The sequence below is a fragment of the Schistocerca serialis genome, chromosome 1 (assembly GCF_023864345.2).
Source record: "Schistocerca serialis cubense isolate TAMUIC-IGC-003099 chromosome 1, iqSchSeri2.2, whole genome shotgun sequence".
NCBI lineage: Eukaryota > Metazoa > Arthropoda > Insecta > Orthoptera > Acrididae > Schistocerca > Schistocerca serialis.
The window spans coordinates 1,149,148,250-1,149,167,043 of record NC_064638.1 but is presented as its reverse complement, the minus strand read 5'-3'; the positions used below and the strand labels follow the sequence as shown (position 1 = coordinate 1,149,167,043).

Here is an 18,794-nt window from a genome sequence, read left to right as displayed (position 1 = left end):
CAGATGCAGCAAATATGTCAAATGACTTGTACGTACTGATCTTTGATCTACAGAAGGCAATCCCGTTTCCAAAACTGTCCAAGTCAGTAGCACACTACAACAGGAATCTGTGTGCCCACAACTTGGGAAAACGTTCATCTAGTGAAAAATGATTTTATGTATATGTGGGATGAAACAGCAGGAGGAAGTGGGTCACATGATCTTTCATCGCCCCTACCGAAGCATCTCAAGGAACATGCTAATCATTGTAAGCAGGTGATTTTGTATTACGACAGCTGCACGGCACAAAATCGGAACATAAAAATGGCACTTTCTTTGAAGAAACTATTACAAGAGCCTGGTATTTTTTTTGTGTCAGGTCATTAGCATCTACCAAACGATGCCGACTTTGGCTTGACCGAAGCAAAGAGTAGAGGCAACCCATATTTATTCGCCAGATAACTGGATAACCGCTTAAACAAACAGAGAAGAAAAATCATTTTAAAATACTTCACAGGATGCATACTGACATTTTATCCACAAAGAAATTGGAAGCAGTCATTCCAACAGGACGAAAACCGTTGACGGTCACAAACTGAACTGTCAAGACATTTAGTGGTTGAGGTACGAAAAGGATATGTATATTCACTTAGATACCACAATACCCTCGATCCTGACATTCATTTCCCTGAAATTAACTTGACAAAGAAAAGTAAAGGACGAGCAACACGTCAGCTTCCAGAACAAGACAGTCTCTACACAAGCAGCGACGTGCAGTTACGGACGCAAAGGAGAAGAATATATTGGATTTGCTGCTTTTTATTTCTCCAATTCAGCACCGTTTCTTTAAACACATTCTTTGCACTGCAAAAACACCTCAAAAACAGTTTGCTGAAAATGACGCCAAGTCTGAAGATAACAATGAATTGTTCTATGAGCGAATAAGTAGGCATATGTAATCAATACAAGAATGGATATGGACATATTCAACACGGATCTGTTATATTATGTACTACTTTGTTTGTATTTATTTTCAGGAGACTATTCAAGCAAGTCCATAATTTCCGTTTCAAACATTGTTGCAGCCTCCAATGTTTCTTCGATAACTCCGTTTTGCAAGGAATAAGCGAAGTATAATTGTCTATTTCACAATAAATTAAACATATGCTTATTAAGTTAATGCTGATTTTTTTTAATCCCATATATATTTATTTATCTTCCGACATCTCGGAAACTCTTTCTCTGGACTTGCACCACTTGCATTCTGAATGCCTCTTACAGCGGTTGCACATATTTAGTTCTTTGAATATTGTTTTACATGGCCAGTAAAGTAACAAAAACGCATAATCAATACAATACTAAAAGCAACTGCAAAGTTTTTTAAACAAAAAAAAAATATTGGCCCGTGGGGGGATCGAACCCACGACCTTCGCGTTATTAGCACGACGCTCTAACCAACTGAGCTAACGGGCCGATGTCCCGATATAGTTCTGTACAGGTATATTAAGGACATTCCTCGGCATGGCGTGATATAAATACTTCGCAAGACGTGGGTCTGTTCGAACGGCTGGCTCAGATACAGCATGGCAGTTGGTGGTGGCGGCGGCCAACACGTCATCGCGGCGTCTGCCCACGCACAGCAGCAGCACGTGAAGAGCACTGCACCAGTGCGTGTCTCGCCAGAGAGTTCAAGGCCAGCGCTTGTCTCTCCCGCCTGCAGGCGCCGCTGTTAAAACTGGACAAATCCGGTGCGCCCGTATCAGCTACGCGGCGTTTGCATTCCGCCGACCCATGTGGACATCCATGTATGGACGATGCCCCACCAGACAGGCCTCGATAACGGGGGTACCACTTTACGTGCACATTGCATGCGTGGGTAACGAGTGGTGGGGGCTTTCCAAACATCAGTGCGTCGCAGTTGTTATCAGTCACAGGTATTGCGTATTACAGTACAACGCGTAAGTAAGGAATCTGCGCGGATGCAGGTGGATCTCTCCGCCCGTAGTCACTCAACAGAAGCGTATACGACGGGGGGCATGGACGTGTACAGTACATGTTCTCAATAAGCACAGGATATATTGTCAAAAATCGCGTTTGTTGCTATGCGTGAGTCTTGTGCCAGTTACGTCCAGATTTCTAGACGGTAGCATCTTATTGTCGTCTTCAGGTAGTCATGTTAAGTTATTTGTAACATTTCGTACAAGCCGATGAAGAAGTACTTTGTCCGGCCTTAAGCAATACTGTGCCGACACGCTGAGATAATATTCAGCGTAACACACCAGAGCGAATGTGGTAGGCACACTAAAGAACACGGCGATGCAGTACTGTAAGTATATTTATCTACGTTTCGTTATGGTGATTCCTATTTTTCAAGTGTGACTTTTTTTTTTGTTCTGTGCTCTAGTTTGGTTCCACTGTACAACAAACTGAGTTGTGTGTAATTTGAGCTCCAATGGAAAAGAGTAAGGCGTGCCCCTAGGCATGAAAAATCGCTTAAAGAGCTGATTGTTTTATTTCAAAAACTATTGTTTAGAGGTATCTGATTAATGTACAAAATGCGTGTTTGACCATCAACTGCTTCTTTATTTACAACCCAAATATCGACCGGTTTCAGTCACAGACCCAAAAATACAAAAAAAAAGATAAGTGTAGTACACAGGAAATAAATGTATTAACTGTAATAATACAGTCTATAAAGCGGCTAAAGATAATGTTTGTCACACAAGTATGACGATAAAATTGCGTTTACATTTGTTGTTGTTGTTGTGGTCTTCAGTCCTGAGACTGGTTTGATGCAGCTCTCCATGCTACTCTATCCTGTGCAAGCTTTTTCATCTCCCAGTACCTACTGCAACCTACATCCTTCTGAATCTGCTTAGTGTATTCATCTCTTGGTCTCCCTCTACGATTTTTACCCTCCACACTGCCCTCCAATACTAAATTGGTGATCCCTTGATGCCTCAGAACATGTCCTACCAACCGATCCCTTCTTCTGGTCAAGTTGTGCCACAAACTTCTCTTCTCCCCAATCCTATTCAATACTTCCTCATTAGTTATGTGATCTACCCATCTAATCTTAAGCATTCTGCTGTAGCACCACATTTCGAAAGCTTCTATTCTCTTCTTGTCCAAACTATTTATCGTCCATGTTTCACTTCCATACATGGCTACACTCCATACGAATACTTTCAGAAATGACTTCCTGACACTTAAATCAATACTGGATGTTAACAAATTTCTCTTCTTCAGAAACGCTTTCCTTGCCATTGCCAGCCTACATTTTATATCCTCTCTACTTCGACCATCATCAGTTATTCTGCTCCCCAAATAGCAAAACTCATTTACTACTTTAAGCGTCTCATTTCCTAATCTAATTCCCTCAGCATCACCCGACTTAATTCGACTACATTCCATTATCCTTGTTTTGCTTTTGTTGATGTTCATCTTATATCCTCCTTTCAAGACACTGTCCATTCCATTCAACTGCTCTTCCAAGTCCTTTGCTGTCTCTGACAGAATTACAATGTCATCGGCGAACGTTTACATTTAAAAATTCTTATTCCATGACAAAATCTTTTTATACGGACAGGAAATGTCCGAGAATACACGAATAAACCTGAAGAACGTGCTGCTTCCGTTCATCATATTTGGTAAATAGTTCTTTGCGGTCCTCCTTGTGCTTCAAGCTTCTCTCAGCTGAATCATTGAAGACTTTCAGATTTTAATAACTATCATTGACAAAGTATTTATTTTCGTGTCGCTCCGTTGGATCTGTCTTGAACTCGTCACTCAAATGAAATCTGGTAAGTTAGAACCAAACTATTCCATCCCGTTATTGATAATTTTCGAGATTTAATCGATTTCTACTTTCATCTTTTTGATGTTTTCATCATGATTCAGTTCAGTGACGACTTTCATTTTTTTATGTAGGCGGTTAGTTACGATCAAAAGTAGCCACGAAGGCAGAACAAGAGAAAGGTACCGTAGCATAAATGGCTGCTCAGTTTTTGTAAAGTTAGAAATACCGCGATCATTTATTCCACGCACCAACCTTGACCTTCCTTTCAAATACTGATTGATAAATGTCTGGCTACCTTCTTGAACAGTAATGGTCTTTAAATCATTGGCATGCCCTATGTTCTCCGCTTCCTTTCGCTTCTGAATCTGCGACGATCTTCGAGTATAATTTTGTACCTGCCACCACTTTGTTAATACAAGGCTTCTAATTCTTGTATGCAGTTTCTCTGCTCCTGTGTCGAAAAGCGTACTTTTTTGCCACAAATCACATCTATCCACACAGCTAGTGCGCCACTTTGATGCACAGATAATTTCCATAACTGCAAATTGTAAATGTTTGCTTGACCAATAGAACGTTACTTCTAGCTGTTCTTAGCAAGTTAACACCGAAGCAAGTATATAATCTCCTGCAAACGAACTGAAGACGAAAACACTGTACTACTACGATTGCTACCTTGCCTTAGCAATGAAGGACTGCAAGAGTGGTCCTGGTTGAACCGCATACAGGAACGGCATGACTCTCTTCACGCTCTCCCTCCCCTCCCCCCCCCCCCCCCTACCCTGGGGTCACTGACCCGTCACGTCACTCGACCAATGTGGTCTGTGAAAAGACAACGCGTTTAGTCAAGGAAAGTGAAGTAAATAACCGGCCTACATAAGCTAATGAAAGAATTTATCATCCAGAAGTAATATTTTGTGAAGCTGATGCTTCTACTCTCTTTTTTCCTGATTTTTCCGGTTTTCATTGCCCAGGGGTACACTTCCTCTTATTCTACTGAGCCCAAATTTCACACAGCTCATTTTTACACGGATTAAACCAATCTGAGGGTATCCAAAGAAAAATTGTCAAATATTCAAAACCGTGCCATATAAGATCCACCCTAAAGCATCATCTATACATCAAATGTATCGGGCATAAAGAGAAAACATCACTTTTGCACACTAGAGAGAGGGAATGAAAAGGAGGAATTTAAAGATCTGAAAGAAGTTCTCACAAGACGTTGGCACTTTCTCGGTCTGTACAGGGGGCAGCACAGCTGTGAAGTTGGTAAGCCTGCACATTGAAGAGTCAGTCGGCAGAGACGAGGACAGACCTGATACAGTCCGGTCTCACACAAACATCTAATTAAATCCTGGACCTGAAGTACACTATGCACAAACAACGCAAACAAATGTTGACTTTAAAAACATTTTATCAACTTTAATTCTGTCAGTCAATATAAGAACTACAAAACATGAAAATATTGCAGCAAATCTGTTATCATAAACAGATGTAAAGCTTTGTATGTAAGTGATGCAACGTTAGTGAATAATAGATATTTTTCTGTTCCTGTTTTCTCCAATCAGACGAGTACAGTCAGTGGCATTTTTCCCTACTGATTTTTATTAATCTTACTCGAATAGACACTGTCCATGTAACCAGCACTTATATTAAATTCAGATGCAATTATGGACTGAGATTAAACCAAAGAAAGACGAAAGTGATGAGGAGCAATAGAAATGTGATTAGCGATGAATATAACATCAGAGTTGGGAACCACGAAGTAGACCTAGGAATTCTGCTACGTTGCAAGCAAAGTAATACATTGCGGCCGAAGCAAGGAGGACACAAAAGCAGATGGGTACAGGGAAAGCCAAGAGAAATCTACTGGTATCAGATATCGGCCTCAGTCTGCGGAAAAGAAAAAAACGAAAAAAATTCTGAAGAATTGGCGGGTCAAAGACTAGAAGCCCGCATTTCTACAGTCCGAATCTGTTGTTATACCCACCAAAGAAAGGATGAAGGGCCGACTTGGGTTTCGTTTCCCGTCAGCCAAGATGTGGTTAGAGATTTGCGATGGAGCACAAACTTGGATTGGGAAAGTATGGGGAAGGAAATACATCACGTTCCTTCAAAGGAGCCGTCCCGGCATTCAGTATAACTTATGCAGGGAAGGCACAGCAGACCTGAATCTGGGTGGGCAGACGGGGATGTGAACAGCAGTCCTGTAGAATGCACGTCCAGTGTGATAACCTTACAAGAGTACCACTCGTGTTCTTTGGTCAACAATAGCCAGCCGGCGGGTCTGACATTCTGGTACTTTCGGTACCATGGTTCCGGTAAGTAACGAGCGGGCATGAGAAGTATGTGTTCGGAGATGCAAAGTATTCGTCAGATCGTAAAGATGGGTATCAGTTGCAAAAAAGCTCAATAGGGTGTTCAGATGAAAAATTCAGTTAAAAAGTCGAGTGGCTATTAATTAACAATAACATTTTCCTGATAGCGGGAACCACAGCAATGGATATATCAGAAGAAGGTGGCATTTTCAGCTACTGCTGTATTAATTTTGTTGTTGTTGTTGTTGTTGTGGTCTTCAGTCCTGAGACTGGTTTGATGCAGCTCTCCATGCTACTCTATCCTGTGCAAGGTTCTTCATCTCCCAGTACCTACTGCAACCTACATCCTTCTGCATCTGCTTAGTGTATTCATCTCTTGGTCTCCCTCTACGATTTTTACCCTCCACGCTGCCCTCCAATACTAAATTGGTGATCCCTTGATGCCTCAGAACAATTCCTACCAACCGATCCCTTCTTCTGGTCAAGTTGTGCCACAAACTTCTCTTCTCCCCAATGCTATTCAATACTTCCTCATTAGTTATGTGATATACCCATCTAATCTTCAGCATTCTTCTGTAGCACCACATTTCGAAAGCTTCTATTCTCTTCTTGTCCAAACTATTTATCGTCCATGTTTCACTTCCATACATGGCTACACTCCATACAAATAATTTCAGAAAAGACTTTCTGACACTTAAATCTATACTCGATGTTAACAAATTTCTCTTCTTCAGAAACGCTTTCCTTGCCATTGCCAGTCTACATTTTATATCCTCTCAACTTCGACCATCATCAGTTATTTTGCTCCCCAAATAGCGAAACTCATTTACTACTTTAAGTGTCTCATTTCCTAATCTAATTCCCTCAGCATCACCCGACTTAATTCGACTACATTCCATTATCCTCGTTTTGCTTTTGTTGATGTTCATCTTATATACTCCTCTCAAGACACTGTCCATTCCATTCAACTGCTCTTCCAAGTCCTTTGCTGTCTCTGACAGAATTACAATGTCATCGGCGAACCTCAACATTTTTATTTATTCTCCATGGATTTTAATACCTACTCCGAATTTTTCTTTTGTTTCCTTTACTGATTGCTCAATATACAGATTGAATAACATCGGGGAGAGGCTACAACCCTGTCTTACTCCCTTCCCAACCACTGCTTCCCTTCCATGCCCCTCGACTCTTATAACTGCTATCTGGTTTCTGTACAAATTGTAAATAGCCTTTCGCTCCATGTATTTTACCCCTGCCACCTTTAGAATTTGAAAGAGAGTATTCCAATCAACACTGTCAAAAGCTTTCTCTAAGTCTACAAATGATAGAAACGTAGGTTTGCCTTTCCCTAATCTTTCTTCTAAGATAAGTCGTAAGGTCAGTATTGCCTCACGTGTTCCAGTATTTCTACGAAATCCAAACTGATCTCCAAAGGTCTCTTTAATTTTCCTGTAGGCAGTATCTATCTTACCCCTAGTGAGATAAGCCTCTACATCCTTACATTTGTCCTCTAGCCATGCCTGCTTAGCCATTTTGCACTTCCTGTCGATCTCATTTTTGAGACTTTTGTATTCATTTTTGCCTGCTTCATTTACTGCATTTTTATATTTTCTCCTTTCATAAATTAAATTCAATATTTCTTCTGTTACCCAAGGATTTCTACTAGCCCTCGTCTTTTTACCTACTTGATCCTTTGCTGCCTTCACTACTTCATCCCTCAAAGTTACCCATTCTTCTTCTACTGTAGTTCTTTCCCCAATTCCTGTCAATTGTTCCCTTATGCTCTCCCTGAAACTCTGTACAACCTCCGGTTCTTTCGGTTTATCCAGGTCCCATCTCCTTAAATTCCCACCTTTTTGCAGTTTCTTCAGTTTTAATCTACAGGTCATAACCAATAGATTGTGGTCAGAGTCCACATCTGCCCCTGAAAATGTCTTACAATTTAAAATCTGGTTCCTAAATCTCTGTCTTACCATTATATAATCTATCTGATACCTTTTAGTATCTCCAGGATTCTTCCATGTATAGAACCTTCTTTCATGATTCTAAAACCAAGTGTTAGCTATGATTAAGTTGTGTTCTGTGCAAAATTCTACCAGGCGGCTTCCTCTTTCATTTCTGAGCCCCAATCCATATCCACCTACTACGTTTCCTTCTCTCCCTTTTCCTACACTCGAATTCCAGTCACCCATGACTATTAAATTTTCATCTCCCTTCACTATCTGAATAATTTCTTTTATTTCATCATACATTTCTTCAATTTCTTCGTCATCTGCAGAGCTAGTTGGCATATAAACTTGTACTACTGTAGTAGGTGTGGACTTCGTATCTATCTTGGCCACAATAATGCGTTCACTATGCTGTTTGTAGTAGCTTACACGCATTCTTATTTTCCTATTCATTATTAAACCTACTCCTGCATTACCCCTATTTGATTTTGTGTTTATAACCCTGTAGTCACCTGACCAGAAGTCTTGTTCCTCCTGCCACCAAACTTCACTAATTCCCACTATATCTAACTTTAACCTATCCATTTCCCTTTTTAAATTTTCTAACCTACCTGCCCGATTAAGGGATCTGACATTCCACGCTCCGATCCGTAGAACGCCAGTTTTCTTTCTCCTGATAACGACATCCTCTTCAGTAGTCCCCGCCCGGAGATCCGAATGGGGGACTATTTTACCTCCGGAATATCTGACCCAAGAGGACGCCATCATCATTTAATCATACAGTAAAGCTACATGTCCTCGGGAAAAATTACGGCCGTAGTTTCCCCTTGCTTTCAGCCGTTCGCATTACCAGCACAGCAAGGCTGTTTTGGTTATTGTTACAAGGCCAGATCAGTCAATCATCCAGACTGTTGCCCTTGCAACTACTGAAAAGGCTGCTGCCCCTCTTCAGGAACCATATGTTTGTCTGGCCTCTCAACAGATACCCCTCCGTTGTGGTTGTACCTACGGTACGGCTATCTGTATCGCTGAGGCACGCAAGCCTCCCCACCAACTGCAAGGTCCATGGTTCATGGGGGGGGGGGGGGGGGTGGTGTATTAATTTTATAATATTAAATTTTAAATTTCATTGTATTGTATAGATCATTTCTGATTGGTCGTTAGCGGAGTGTGACTGAAATCACACAGAATTTTTGTTTCTGCAAGGAACTTCCGGTTACGTTTGAAAGAGCATTATGGATAACAATGCAAGCCGGTCGGTGTGGCCGTGCGGTTCTAGGCGCTTCAATCTGGAACCGCGTGACCGCTACGGTCGCAGGTTCGAATCTTGCCTCGGGCATGGATGTGTGTGATGTTCTTAGGTTAGTTCGGTTTAAGTAGTTCTAAGTTCTAGGGGACTGATGACCACAGATGTTAAGTCCCATGGTGCTCAGAGCCATTTGAACCATTTTGATAACAATGCAAGTGCCTCTGGTCTACACCTTCTAAACGATAAAAATAGATCTGAAAACATTAATGGAAAGCTCCGAATTTTGCATTATGCTAAAAAATGGAAGCAAATGAATATCTTATAAGAAATCGAAGTTTTCAGTCATTTAAAAAATCAACGAAATGCACTTCTTTATGATCAGATCTACAGATGCAAAAATTTCACGGTAGTTCCACCCACAGTATGCTAACGGCCAATCAGAAATGAGCTGTACAGCAAAGTTACAGTTAAAATTTAATTTTATATTCCTATATCTTTTAATATTTTTATTGCATTTTATTTTCCATACTATTTTCTTTCTTATTGTTTCTTACCACTATTTAAATACACTCATAAATAATGCGCCATTGTAATTGAAATTATTATTCCATACTTAGCTTTACTTTTTGATCAATGTAATACCTTTGTAAAGGCCAAGCTGTCAAACCAACAGAACAGTATATGTGAACCAACACAACAGTAGATGCAGATTTAAAGAGGCTGTCATTTCAATACGCATGGAATAGGGTAGTTATCCGTTGAATGTAGATGTATTACGTTCACCTCATTACACTTCTATTGGTGGAGGTAAATAATATATTCTATTTAGTACAGAATCACAAAATCACTTGAGAATAGCGTAAAAGTCTGAAACTAGTAATGAACTAATAAAATCATTACAGCAAAAATGGACAATGCCACCTTCTTCTGATCATTATAGAGTCAATTGGTTTAATAATGAATAAAAAAACAGGAGAGCGAGTAAGCTACTACGAACAGCACAGTGAACACATTATTGTAGCCAAGATAGACACGTAGCCCACGCCTACCACAGTAGTACAAGTTTATATGCCCACTAGCTCCGCAGATGACGAAGAGATTGAAGCAATAATTGATGAGATAAAAGAGATTATTCGGATGGTGATGGGAGACGAAAATTTAATAGTCGTGAAAGACTGGAATTCGATAGTAGGAAAAGGAAGAGAAGGAAAAGTAGTAGGTGAATATGGATTGGGGGGAAGAAACGAAAGAGGAAGGCGTCTGGTAGAATCATGCACAGAGTATAACCTAATCATAGCTAACACTTGGTTTAAGAAGGATGAGAGAAGGTTGTATACGTGTAAGAGGCTTGGAGACACTGGAAGGTTTCAGATAGATTATATAATGGTAAAACAGAGATTTAGGAACCAGATATTAAATTGTAAGGTATTTCCAGGGGCAGAGGTGGACATTGACCACAACCTATTGGTTATGAACTGTAGATTAAAATTGAAGAAACCGCAAAAAGCTGGGAATTTAAGGAGATGAGACCTGGATAAACTGACGGGACCGGAGGTTGTAGAGAGTTTCAGAGAGAGCATTAGGAAACGATTGACAAGAATGGTGGAAAGATATTCAGTAGAAGAAGAATGGGTAACTTTGAGAGTTGAAATAGTGAAGGCAGCAGAGGATCAAGTAGGTTAAAAGAGAAGGGCTGGTAAAAATCCTTGGGTAGCAGAAGAGATATTGAATTTGATTGATGAAAGCAGAAAATATAAAAATGCGGTAAATGACGCAGGCAAAAAGGAATACAAGGGTCTCAAAAATGAGATTTTTATTTATTTCAAAAAAATGGCTCTGAGCACTATGGGACTCAACTACTGAGGTCATTAGTCCCCTAGAACTTAGAACTAGTTAAACCTAACTAACCTAAGGACATCACAAACATCCAAGCCCGAGGCAGGATTCGAACCTGCGACCGTAGCGGTCTTGCGGTTCCAGACTGCAGCGCCTTTAACCGCACGGCCACTTCGGCCGGCTTTTATTTATTTCATTAACGAGTCAAGTGCCTTAGGACAAAATTGTGGAGCAAATCTCCAAGGTCATGGAATGTATCAGTACGTGATATTACAACATAAAAGTAATAACAGATAAAAATAAAAAGTTTATGAACCCGAAAAAAGTCAAGCCATAAGTTTGAGTAAACGCAGTCAACAATACAAGAGGAAGCAGCTTAATTTTTCAAGGAACTCCTCGACAGAATAGGAGTGACCCATGAGGAAACTCCTCAGTTTCAATTTGAAAGGGTGTAGATTATTCCTAAGATTTTTGAATTGTAGTGGTAACGTGTTGAAAATGGATGCAGCAGTACACTGCACATCTTTTTGCACAAGAGTTAAGGAGTCCGATCCAAATGCAGGTTTGATTCTGCCGACTATTAACTGAGTGAAAGCTGCGTATTCTTTTGAATGGGAAAATATTATTAACAATAAATGGCAGTGACGAATATATATACTGGGAGGCCAATGCCAAAATATCCCAGACTCGTGAACAGGTTGGCAAATGGCTCTGAGCACTATGGGACTCAACTGCTGTGGTCATAAGTCCCCTAGAACTTAGAACTACTTAAACCTAACTAACCTAAGGACATCACACACATCCATGCCCGAGGCAGGATTCGAACCTGCGACAGTAGCGGTCGTGCGGTTCCAGACTGTAGCGCCTTTAACCACTCGGCCACTCCGGCCGGCTTCGTGAACAGGGGTCGACAAGAAGTTCGTGAACTTAAACACCACATATTGCCCGAACCACCCGTTTCTGAGCCAAAAATATCCTTTTAGAATGGGAAGAGTAACCCCAAAATATAACACCATACGACATAAGCGAATGAAAGTAAGCAAAGTAGACAAATTTTCGTGTCGAACGACCACTTACTTCAGATACCGCTCGAATAGTAAAAATGGCAGCATTAAGTCTTTGAACAAGATCCTGAACGTGGGATTTCCACGACAGTTTACTATCTACCTGAACACCTAGAAATTTGAACTGTTCAGTTTCACTAATCATATGCCCAGTCTGTGAAATTAAAACGTCAGGTTTTGTTGAATTGTGTGTTAGAAGCTGTAAGAACTGAATCTTACTGTGATTTAACAGCCGGCCGCGGTGGCCGTGCGGTTCTGGCGCTGCAGTCCGGAACCGCGGGACTGCTAGGTCGCAGGTTCGAATCCTGCCTCGGGCATGGGTGTGTGTGATGTCCTTAGGTTAGTTAGGTTTAAGTAGTTCTAAGTTCTAGGGTACTTATGAGCTAAGATGTTGAGTCCCATAGTGCTCAGAGCCATTTGAACCATTTTTTGTGATTTAACATTAGTTTATTTTCTACAAGCCATAAACGTATGTCATGTACTGCACTATTTGAAACCGAGCCATTGTTGCACACAACATCCTTTACTACCAAGCTAGTGTCCGCCTCCGTAGCGTAGCGGTAGCGTCACTGTCTACCACGCAGGGGGCTTGGGTTCGATTCCCGGCAAGGGACTGGGTGTTGTGTGTCCTTCATCATCATTGATTCACAAGTTGCCAAAGTGGCGTCAACTAAAAGGGACTTGCAATACGGCGGTCGAACTTCCCCGCATGGGGCCTCCCGGCCAACGATGCCATACGATCATTTCCATTTACCAAGCTAGTGTCATCAGTCATTTTCTAGTCGATAAACTGCATTTGAAGTCCACAAAAAACACTGGGACCACTTACAAATTGCTGCTTATTAAATTTCCCAGTAAGGTCAATGTTAATTGCTTTCGGTGCAATGCCTCGTCGACATTATTATCGTCGTCGCCTTCGGCGGTATGTTCCTCTGTATAGGTCACTCAAAGCAATTAACATTGACCTTACTGGACAATTTAATAAGCAGCAGCTTATAGGTGGTCCCAGTGTTTTTCGTGGACTTCAAATGCAGTTCACGTGTGAGCGTCAACTGTGTTTGGAGGCAGTGCATGGTTGACCTTGTCTGTTGTATGGGGCAGTCATGCAGAGTATGGTGGCCTTGAAGCTTTTCCTGATGGAAATATTCTGGATTGTAAGACTTGGATTATAATAGAGAGTACGGGACTACAAGCTAAGATTCCCTATGGTACCTTGGTTCCAGACAAGCAGTTTCCATTGTCAACTAGAAGACAGAAGCTTATTAACTCTGACGGAGTTTCTAGTTTTTCGTGGACTTAAAATTCAGTTCACGTGTGACGCATCAGCTGTGTTTGGAGGCAGTAGATGGTTGACCTTGGCTGTCGTATGGGGCAGTCATGTAGACCATGGTGGCCTTGCAAATATTCTGGCTTGGAAGACTTGGAGAATAACAGAGAGTGCGGGACTACTGGCTAATTCGATAGGAAGTGCAAAATGGCTAAGCAGGGATGGTTAGAGGACAAATGTAAGGATGCAGGAGCACATATCACTAGGGGTACAATAGATACTGCCTACATCAAAATTTAAGAGCCCCTGGGAGAAAAGAGAGCCACTTGTATGAATATCAAGAGCTCAGATGGAAAATCAGTCCTAAGCAAAGAAGGGAAAGCTGAAAGGTGGAACGAGTATACAGTAGGTCTATACAAGAGGATGTTCTTGAGAGCAGTATTACGGAAATGAAAGAGGAAGTAGACGAAGATGAAATGGGAGATATGATATTGCCTGAAGAATTTGACAGAGCACTGAAAGACTAAGTCGAAACAAGACTACAGGAGTAGACAACATTCCATTAGAACTACTGATAGCCTTGGCAGACACAACCCTGGCAAAACTCTACCATCTGGTTAGCAAGATATATGAGACGGGCGAAATTCCCTCAGACTTCAAGAAGAGTATAACAATTCTGGTCCTAAAGGAAGCAGGTGTTGACAGGTGTGAAAATTATGAAAATTATCGAACTATCAGTTTAATAAGTCACGGCTGCAAAATACTAACTCGAATTCTTTACAGACGAATGAAAAAACTTGTAGATGCCGAAATTGGGGAAGATCAGTTTGGAGTCTGTAGAAATGTAGGAAAACGTGAGGCAGTACTGACCCTGAGAATTATCTACGAAGAAAGAATAAGGAAAGGCAAACCTACGTTTCTAGTATTTGTAGACTTAGAGAAAGCTTTTGACAATGTTGACTGAAATACTCTCTTTCAAATTCTGAAGGTGGCAGGAGTAAACCACAGGGAGCTAAAGGCCATTTACAGTTTGTACAGAAACCATACGGCAGTTATAAGAGTCAAAGGGCATGAAGGGGAAGCAGTGGTTGGGAAGGGAGTGAAATATGGTTGTAGCCTATACCCGATGTTACTCAATCTGTATACTGAGCGAGCAGTAAAGGACCCGATGTTATTCAGTCTGTATACTGAGCGAGCAATAAAGGAAACAAAAGAAAAATATGGGTTAGGAAATAAAATCCATGGAGAATAAATAAAGACTTTGAGGTTTGCTGATGACATTGTAATTCTGTCAGAGACAGTAAAGGACCTGGAAGAGCAGTTGAAAGGAATGGACAGTGTCTTGAAAGGAGGATATAAGATGGACATCAACAAAAGCAAAACTAGGATAACGGAATGTAGTCGAATTAAGTCGGGTGATGCTGAGGGAATTAGATCAGGAAATGTGACACTTAAAGTAGTAAATGAGTTTTGCTATTTGGGGAGCAAAATAACTGATGATGGTCGAAGTAGAGAGGATATAAAATGTAGACTGGCCCTGCAAAGAAACCGTTTCTAAAGAACAGAAATTCGTTAACATCGAGAATAGATTTCAGTATCAGGAAGTCATTTCTGAAACTACTTATGGAGTGTAGCCGTGTATGGAAGTGAAACATGGACCATAAATAGTTTACACAAGAATAGAATTGACCCTTTCGAAATGCGGTGCTACAGAAGAATGCTGAAGATTAGGTGGGAAGATCACGTAACGAATGAGGAAGAGCTGAATAGAATTGGGGAGAAGAGAAATTTGTGGCACAACTTGACTAGAAGAAGGGATCGGTCGGTAGGACGTGTTCTGAGGCATCGAGGGATCAGCAATTTAGTATTGGAGGGCAGCGTGGAGGGTAAAACTCGTAGAGGGAGTCCAAAAGATGAATACACTAAGCAGATTCAGAAGGATGTAGGTTGAAATAGGTACTGGGAGATGAAGAAGCTTGCACAGGATCGAGTAGCATGGAGAGCGGCATCAAACCAGTCTCTGGACTGAAGACCACAACAACAACAACAACAGGGCCTATAGATAATTTAAGCAGAAGAAACGAATGTTAGCTTTTTAATGTGAGTAGAACTGAAGTTAGTGATCAGAATTAATGTGGATTAAGTACCTGAAGGTTTCTCTAAATCGCTCCAGGCAAATGCCGGGATGGTTCCTTTGAAAGGGCACGGCCGACGTCCTTCCCCATCCTTCCCTAATCTGATGAGACCGATGACCTCGCTGTCTTGTCTCCTTCCCCATAACAACCCCAACCCAATTACCTGTAGGAGACTGTAGTAAAAGTTGAATCCAGTATCAATGAAGGATTGAAGACCAATTACATCGTGACTTCCCCGGAATGACAAATTATCATTGTGGATTACAAACGTGTGGGTGTGGAAGGCATATTTAGGTACCTTCATGGTCGGGAACCAATAAACTATGTTTATTACAAAGGTGTTACAAAGGGTCTGCATTGATCAAAGAGTAAAGCTTGTGTAATTACCACGTCGATGGCCATTAATTACAGAAATGCCGCGAACGAAAGGAACACGGGTTATTTCTGTGTCGGACGTAATCTGTTCTAACTCGCCTCCCTTAATGAGACCGATCGCTGAATAATTAAATAAACATTAATACGTGTAAAATTCAAAAGAGACAGCTTATATAACTTGTGTGCCACCTTGCCTTATCCAACTACCGAGTTATCTCGCGCAGTCAAGGCAATGGGAACGTGTTTTGTCAGCTTCAGCAGCGAGGACGCAAAAATTATCCTTGTGAGATGGTAGAAATTTACCAGGCTTGACGGTAAGTGCGCTATGCTGAAGCCACACAGATATTGTATCAAGGACGGCGAGTGCATTCCACAAGAACGAAAAATACGGAAAGATGTGAGACGCAAGCTGAATTTGATCCTCTTCATTATTTATTCTTAAAGCACGTTTTTCCAGACTCTTGTTTAACAGGACAAGTGCATCAACTAATCGCACACTCATCCTGTAGCAGCCTTTTTAAGGAGTTAAGCATCTACGTCTACATCTAGATTTATACTCCACAAGCCACCAAACGGTGTGTGGCGGAGAGCACTTTACGTGCCAATATCATTACCTCCCTTTCCTGTTCCAGTCGCGTATGGTTAGTGGGAAGAACGACTGCCGGAAAGCCTCCGTGCGTGCTCGAATCTCTCTAATTTGACATTCGTGATCTAGGGAGGTATAAGCAGGGAGAAGCAATATATTCGATACCTCATCCAGAAACCCACCCTCTCTAAACCTGGACAGCAAGCTACACTGCGATGCAGAGCGCCTCTCTTGCAGAGTCTGCCACTTAAGTTTGTTAAACATCTCCGTAACGCTATCATGCTTACCAAATAACCCTGTGACGAAACGCGCCGCTCGTCTTTGGATCTTCTCTATCTCCTCTGTCAACCCGACCTGGTACGGATCCCACACTGATGAGCAATACTCAAGTATAGGTCAAACGAGTGTTTTGCAAGCCACCTCCTTTGTTGATGGACTACATTTTGTAAGGACTCTCCCAATGAATCTCAACCTGGCACCCGCCTTACCAACAATTAATTTTATATGATGATTCCACTTCAAATCGTTCCGTACGCATGCTCCCAGATATTTTACAGAAGTAACTGCTACCAGTGTTTGTTCCGTTATCATATAATCATACAATAAAGGATCCTTCGTTCTATGTATTCGCAATACATTACATTTGTCTATGTTAAGGGTCAGCTGCCACTCCCTGCACCAAGTGCCTATCCGCTGCAGATCTTCCTGCATTTCGCTGCAATTTTCTAATGCTGCAACTTCTCTGTATACTACAGCATCATCCGCGAAAAGCCGCATGGAACTTCCGACACTATCTACTAGATCATGCTGTCTGCACCTTCATAACAAACGCATTCGCTAATGAAATTCGCCATAAATAGTAGTGTTCAAGGTTAAAAAAAGAGAAGAGAAAATTTCTTTAATTATTGCTAATGGCTTATAAAAGTGTCCAGTATGCAACCACAAAAATCTCTGAACATTTGTCCAGTGGCAAAGAAGTCTGATAGACGGAAACAAAATTTTTAATGCAATCGCAGATCTTTTCTCCTGGACAAGAGCTTCTACTCTGCAGAATTTTTTTTTCTAAAATCTAGTAGCATACGTATACAAATAAACTGCTTGATTGAGGAGTTGCGACTATTTATAGCAATAATTATAAAATTGATATAGCTACTCTTATTCCTTATAAATCGCAAGTAAATATAAATGGTTTCATGAAACAGAAACCGGTCACAACATTAGAAATATGTACAAAAAAAATTACAGAAAGGTGAATATGCATAACTTCAGACATTTGTCAAGGAAATGGACTGAACATTCTATTGGCTGAACAGGTCCAACAAAGGAGGCAGGAGAACAAACCCATGACTATTGAATGTTTGCAAACTGTGCACAAAATAAAACATAGCACCACAGTGTAAGTAGGCTGTTTAGGTTTTTATGTTGGTAACGCCACGTAGCGCTCTCTATGAAAATCACCGACTGTGCTGTGTGCAGTCTGTGGCTAGTTGGTATTGTTGGAATATATTTGCTATTGTAGTGTTGGGCAGTTAGTTGGCTGTTAACAGCGCGTAGCGTTGCGCAGTTGGAGGTGAGCCGCCAGCAGTGGTGGATGTGGGGAGTGAGATGGCGGAGTTTTGAGAGCGGATGATCTGGACGTGTGTCCATCAGAGACAGTAAATTTGTAAGACTGGATGTCATCAACTGATATATATTATGACTTTTGAATACTATTAAGGTAAATACATTGTTTGTTCTCTATCAGAATCTTTCATTTGCTAACTATGCCTATCAGTAGTTAGTGCCTTCAGTAGTTAGAATCTTTTATTTAGTTGGCAGTATTGGCGCTCGCTGTATTGCAGTAGTTCGAGCAACGAAGATTTTTGTGAGGTACGTGATTCATGAAAGGTATAGGTTATTGTTAGGGCCATTCTTTTGTAGGGATTTTTGAAAGTCAAATTGCGTTGCGCTAAAAATATTGTGTGTCAGTTTAGTGTTGATCAGAATAAGTAAAGAGAAAACTGTCATGAGTTCGAAATGTCTGAGTACGTTCAGTTCTGCTCAGTTGTTTGAAAATCAAATAATGTGAGAGATTTATCAGCACAGTCACTCATAAATTTTTCTAAGGGGACGTTTCAACAGTAGATTGCCTGCCCTTTGCCGATGGTATGTCCCTGCTACACGAGGACGAAGAAGCGAAGACGGTACTGGAAAATTTTGCAGTAGTTGGAGCTAAATCTGACCGCAAGATAGCATACAGT

General features: G+C 41.1%; 1 non-coding gene across 1 annotated transcript; it reads right to left on the bottom strand.

The window, feature by feature from the left end:
- Positions 1–1,378: 1,378 nt before the first annotated feature.
- On the bottom strand, positions 1,379–1,452 carry Trnai-aau (transfer RNA isoleucine (anticodon AAU)). The gene has a single exon. It is a non-coding gene; the product is annotated as a tRNA-Ile (tRNA).
- Positions 1,453–18,794: the final 17,342 nt, after the last annotated feature.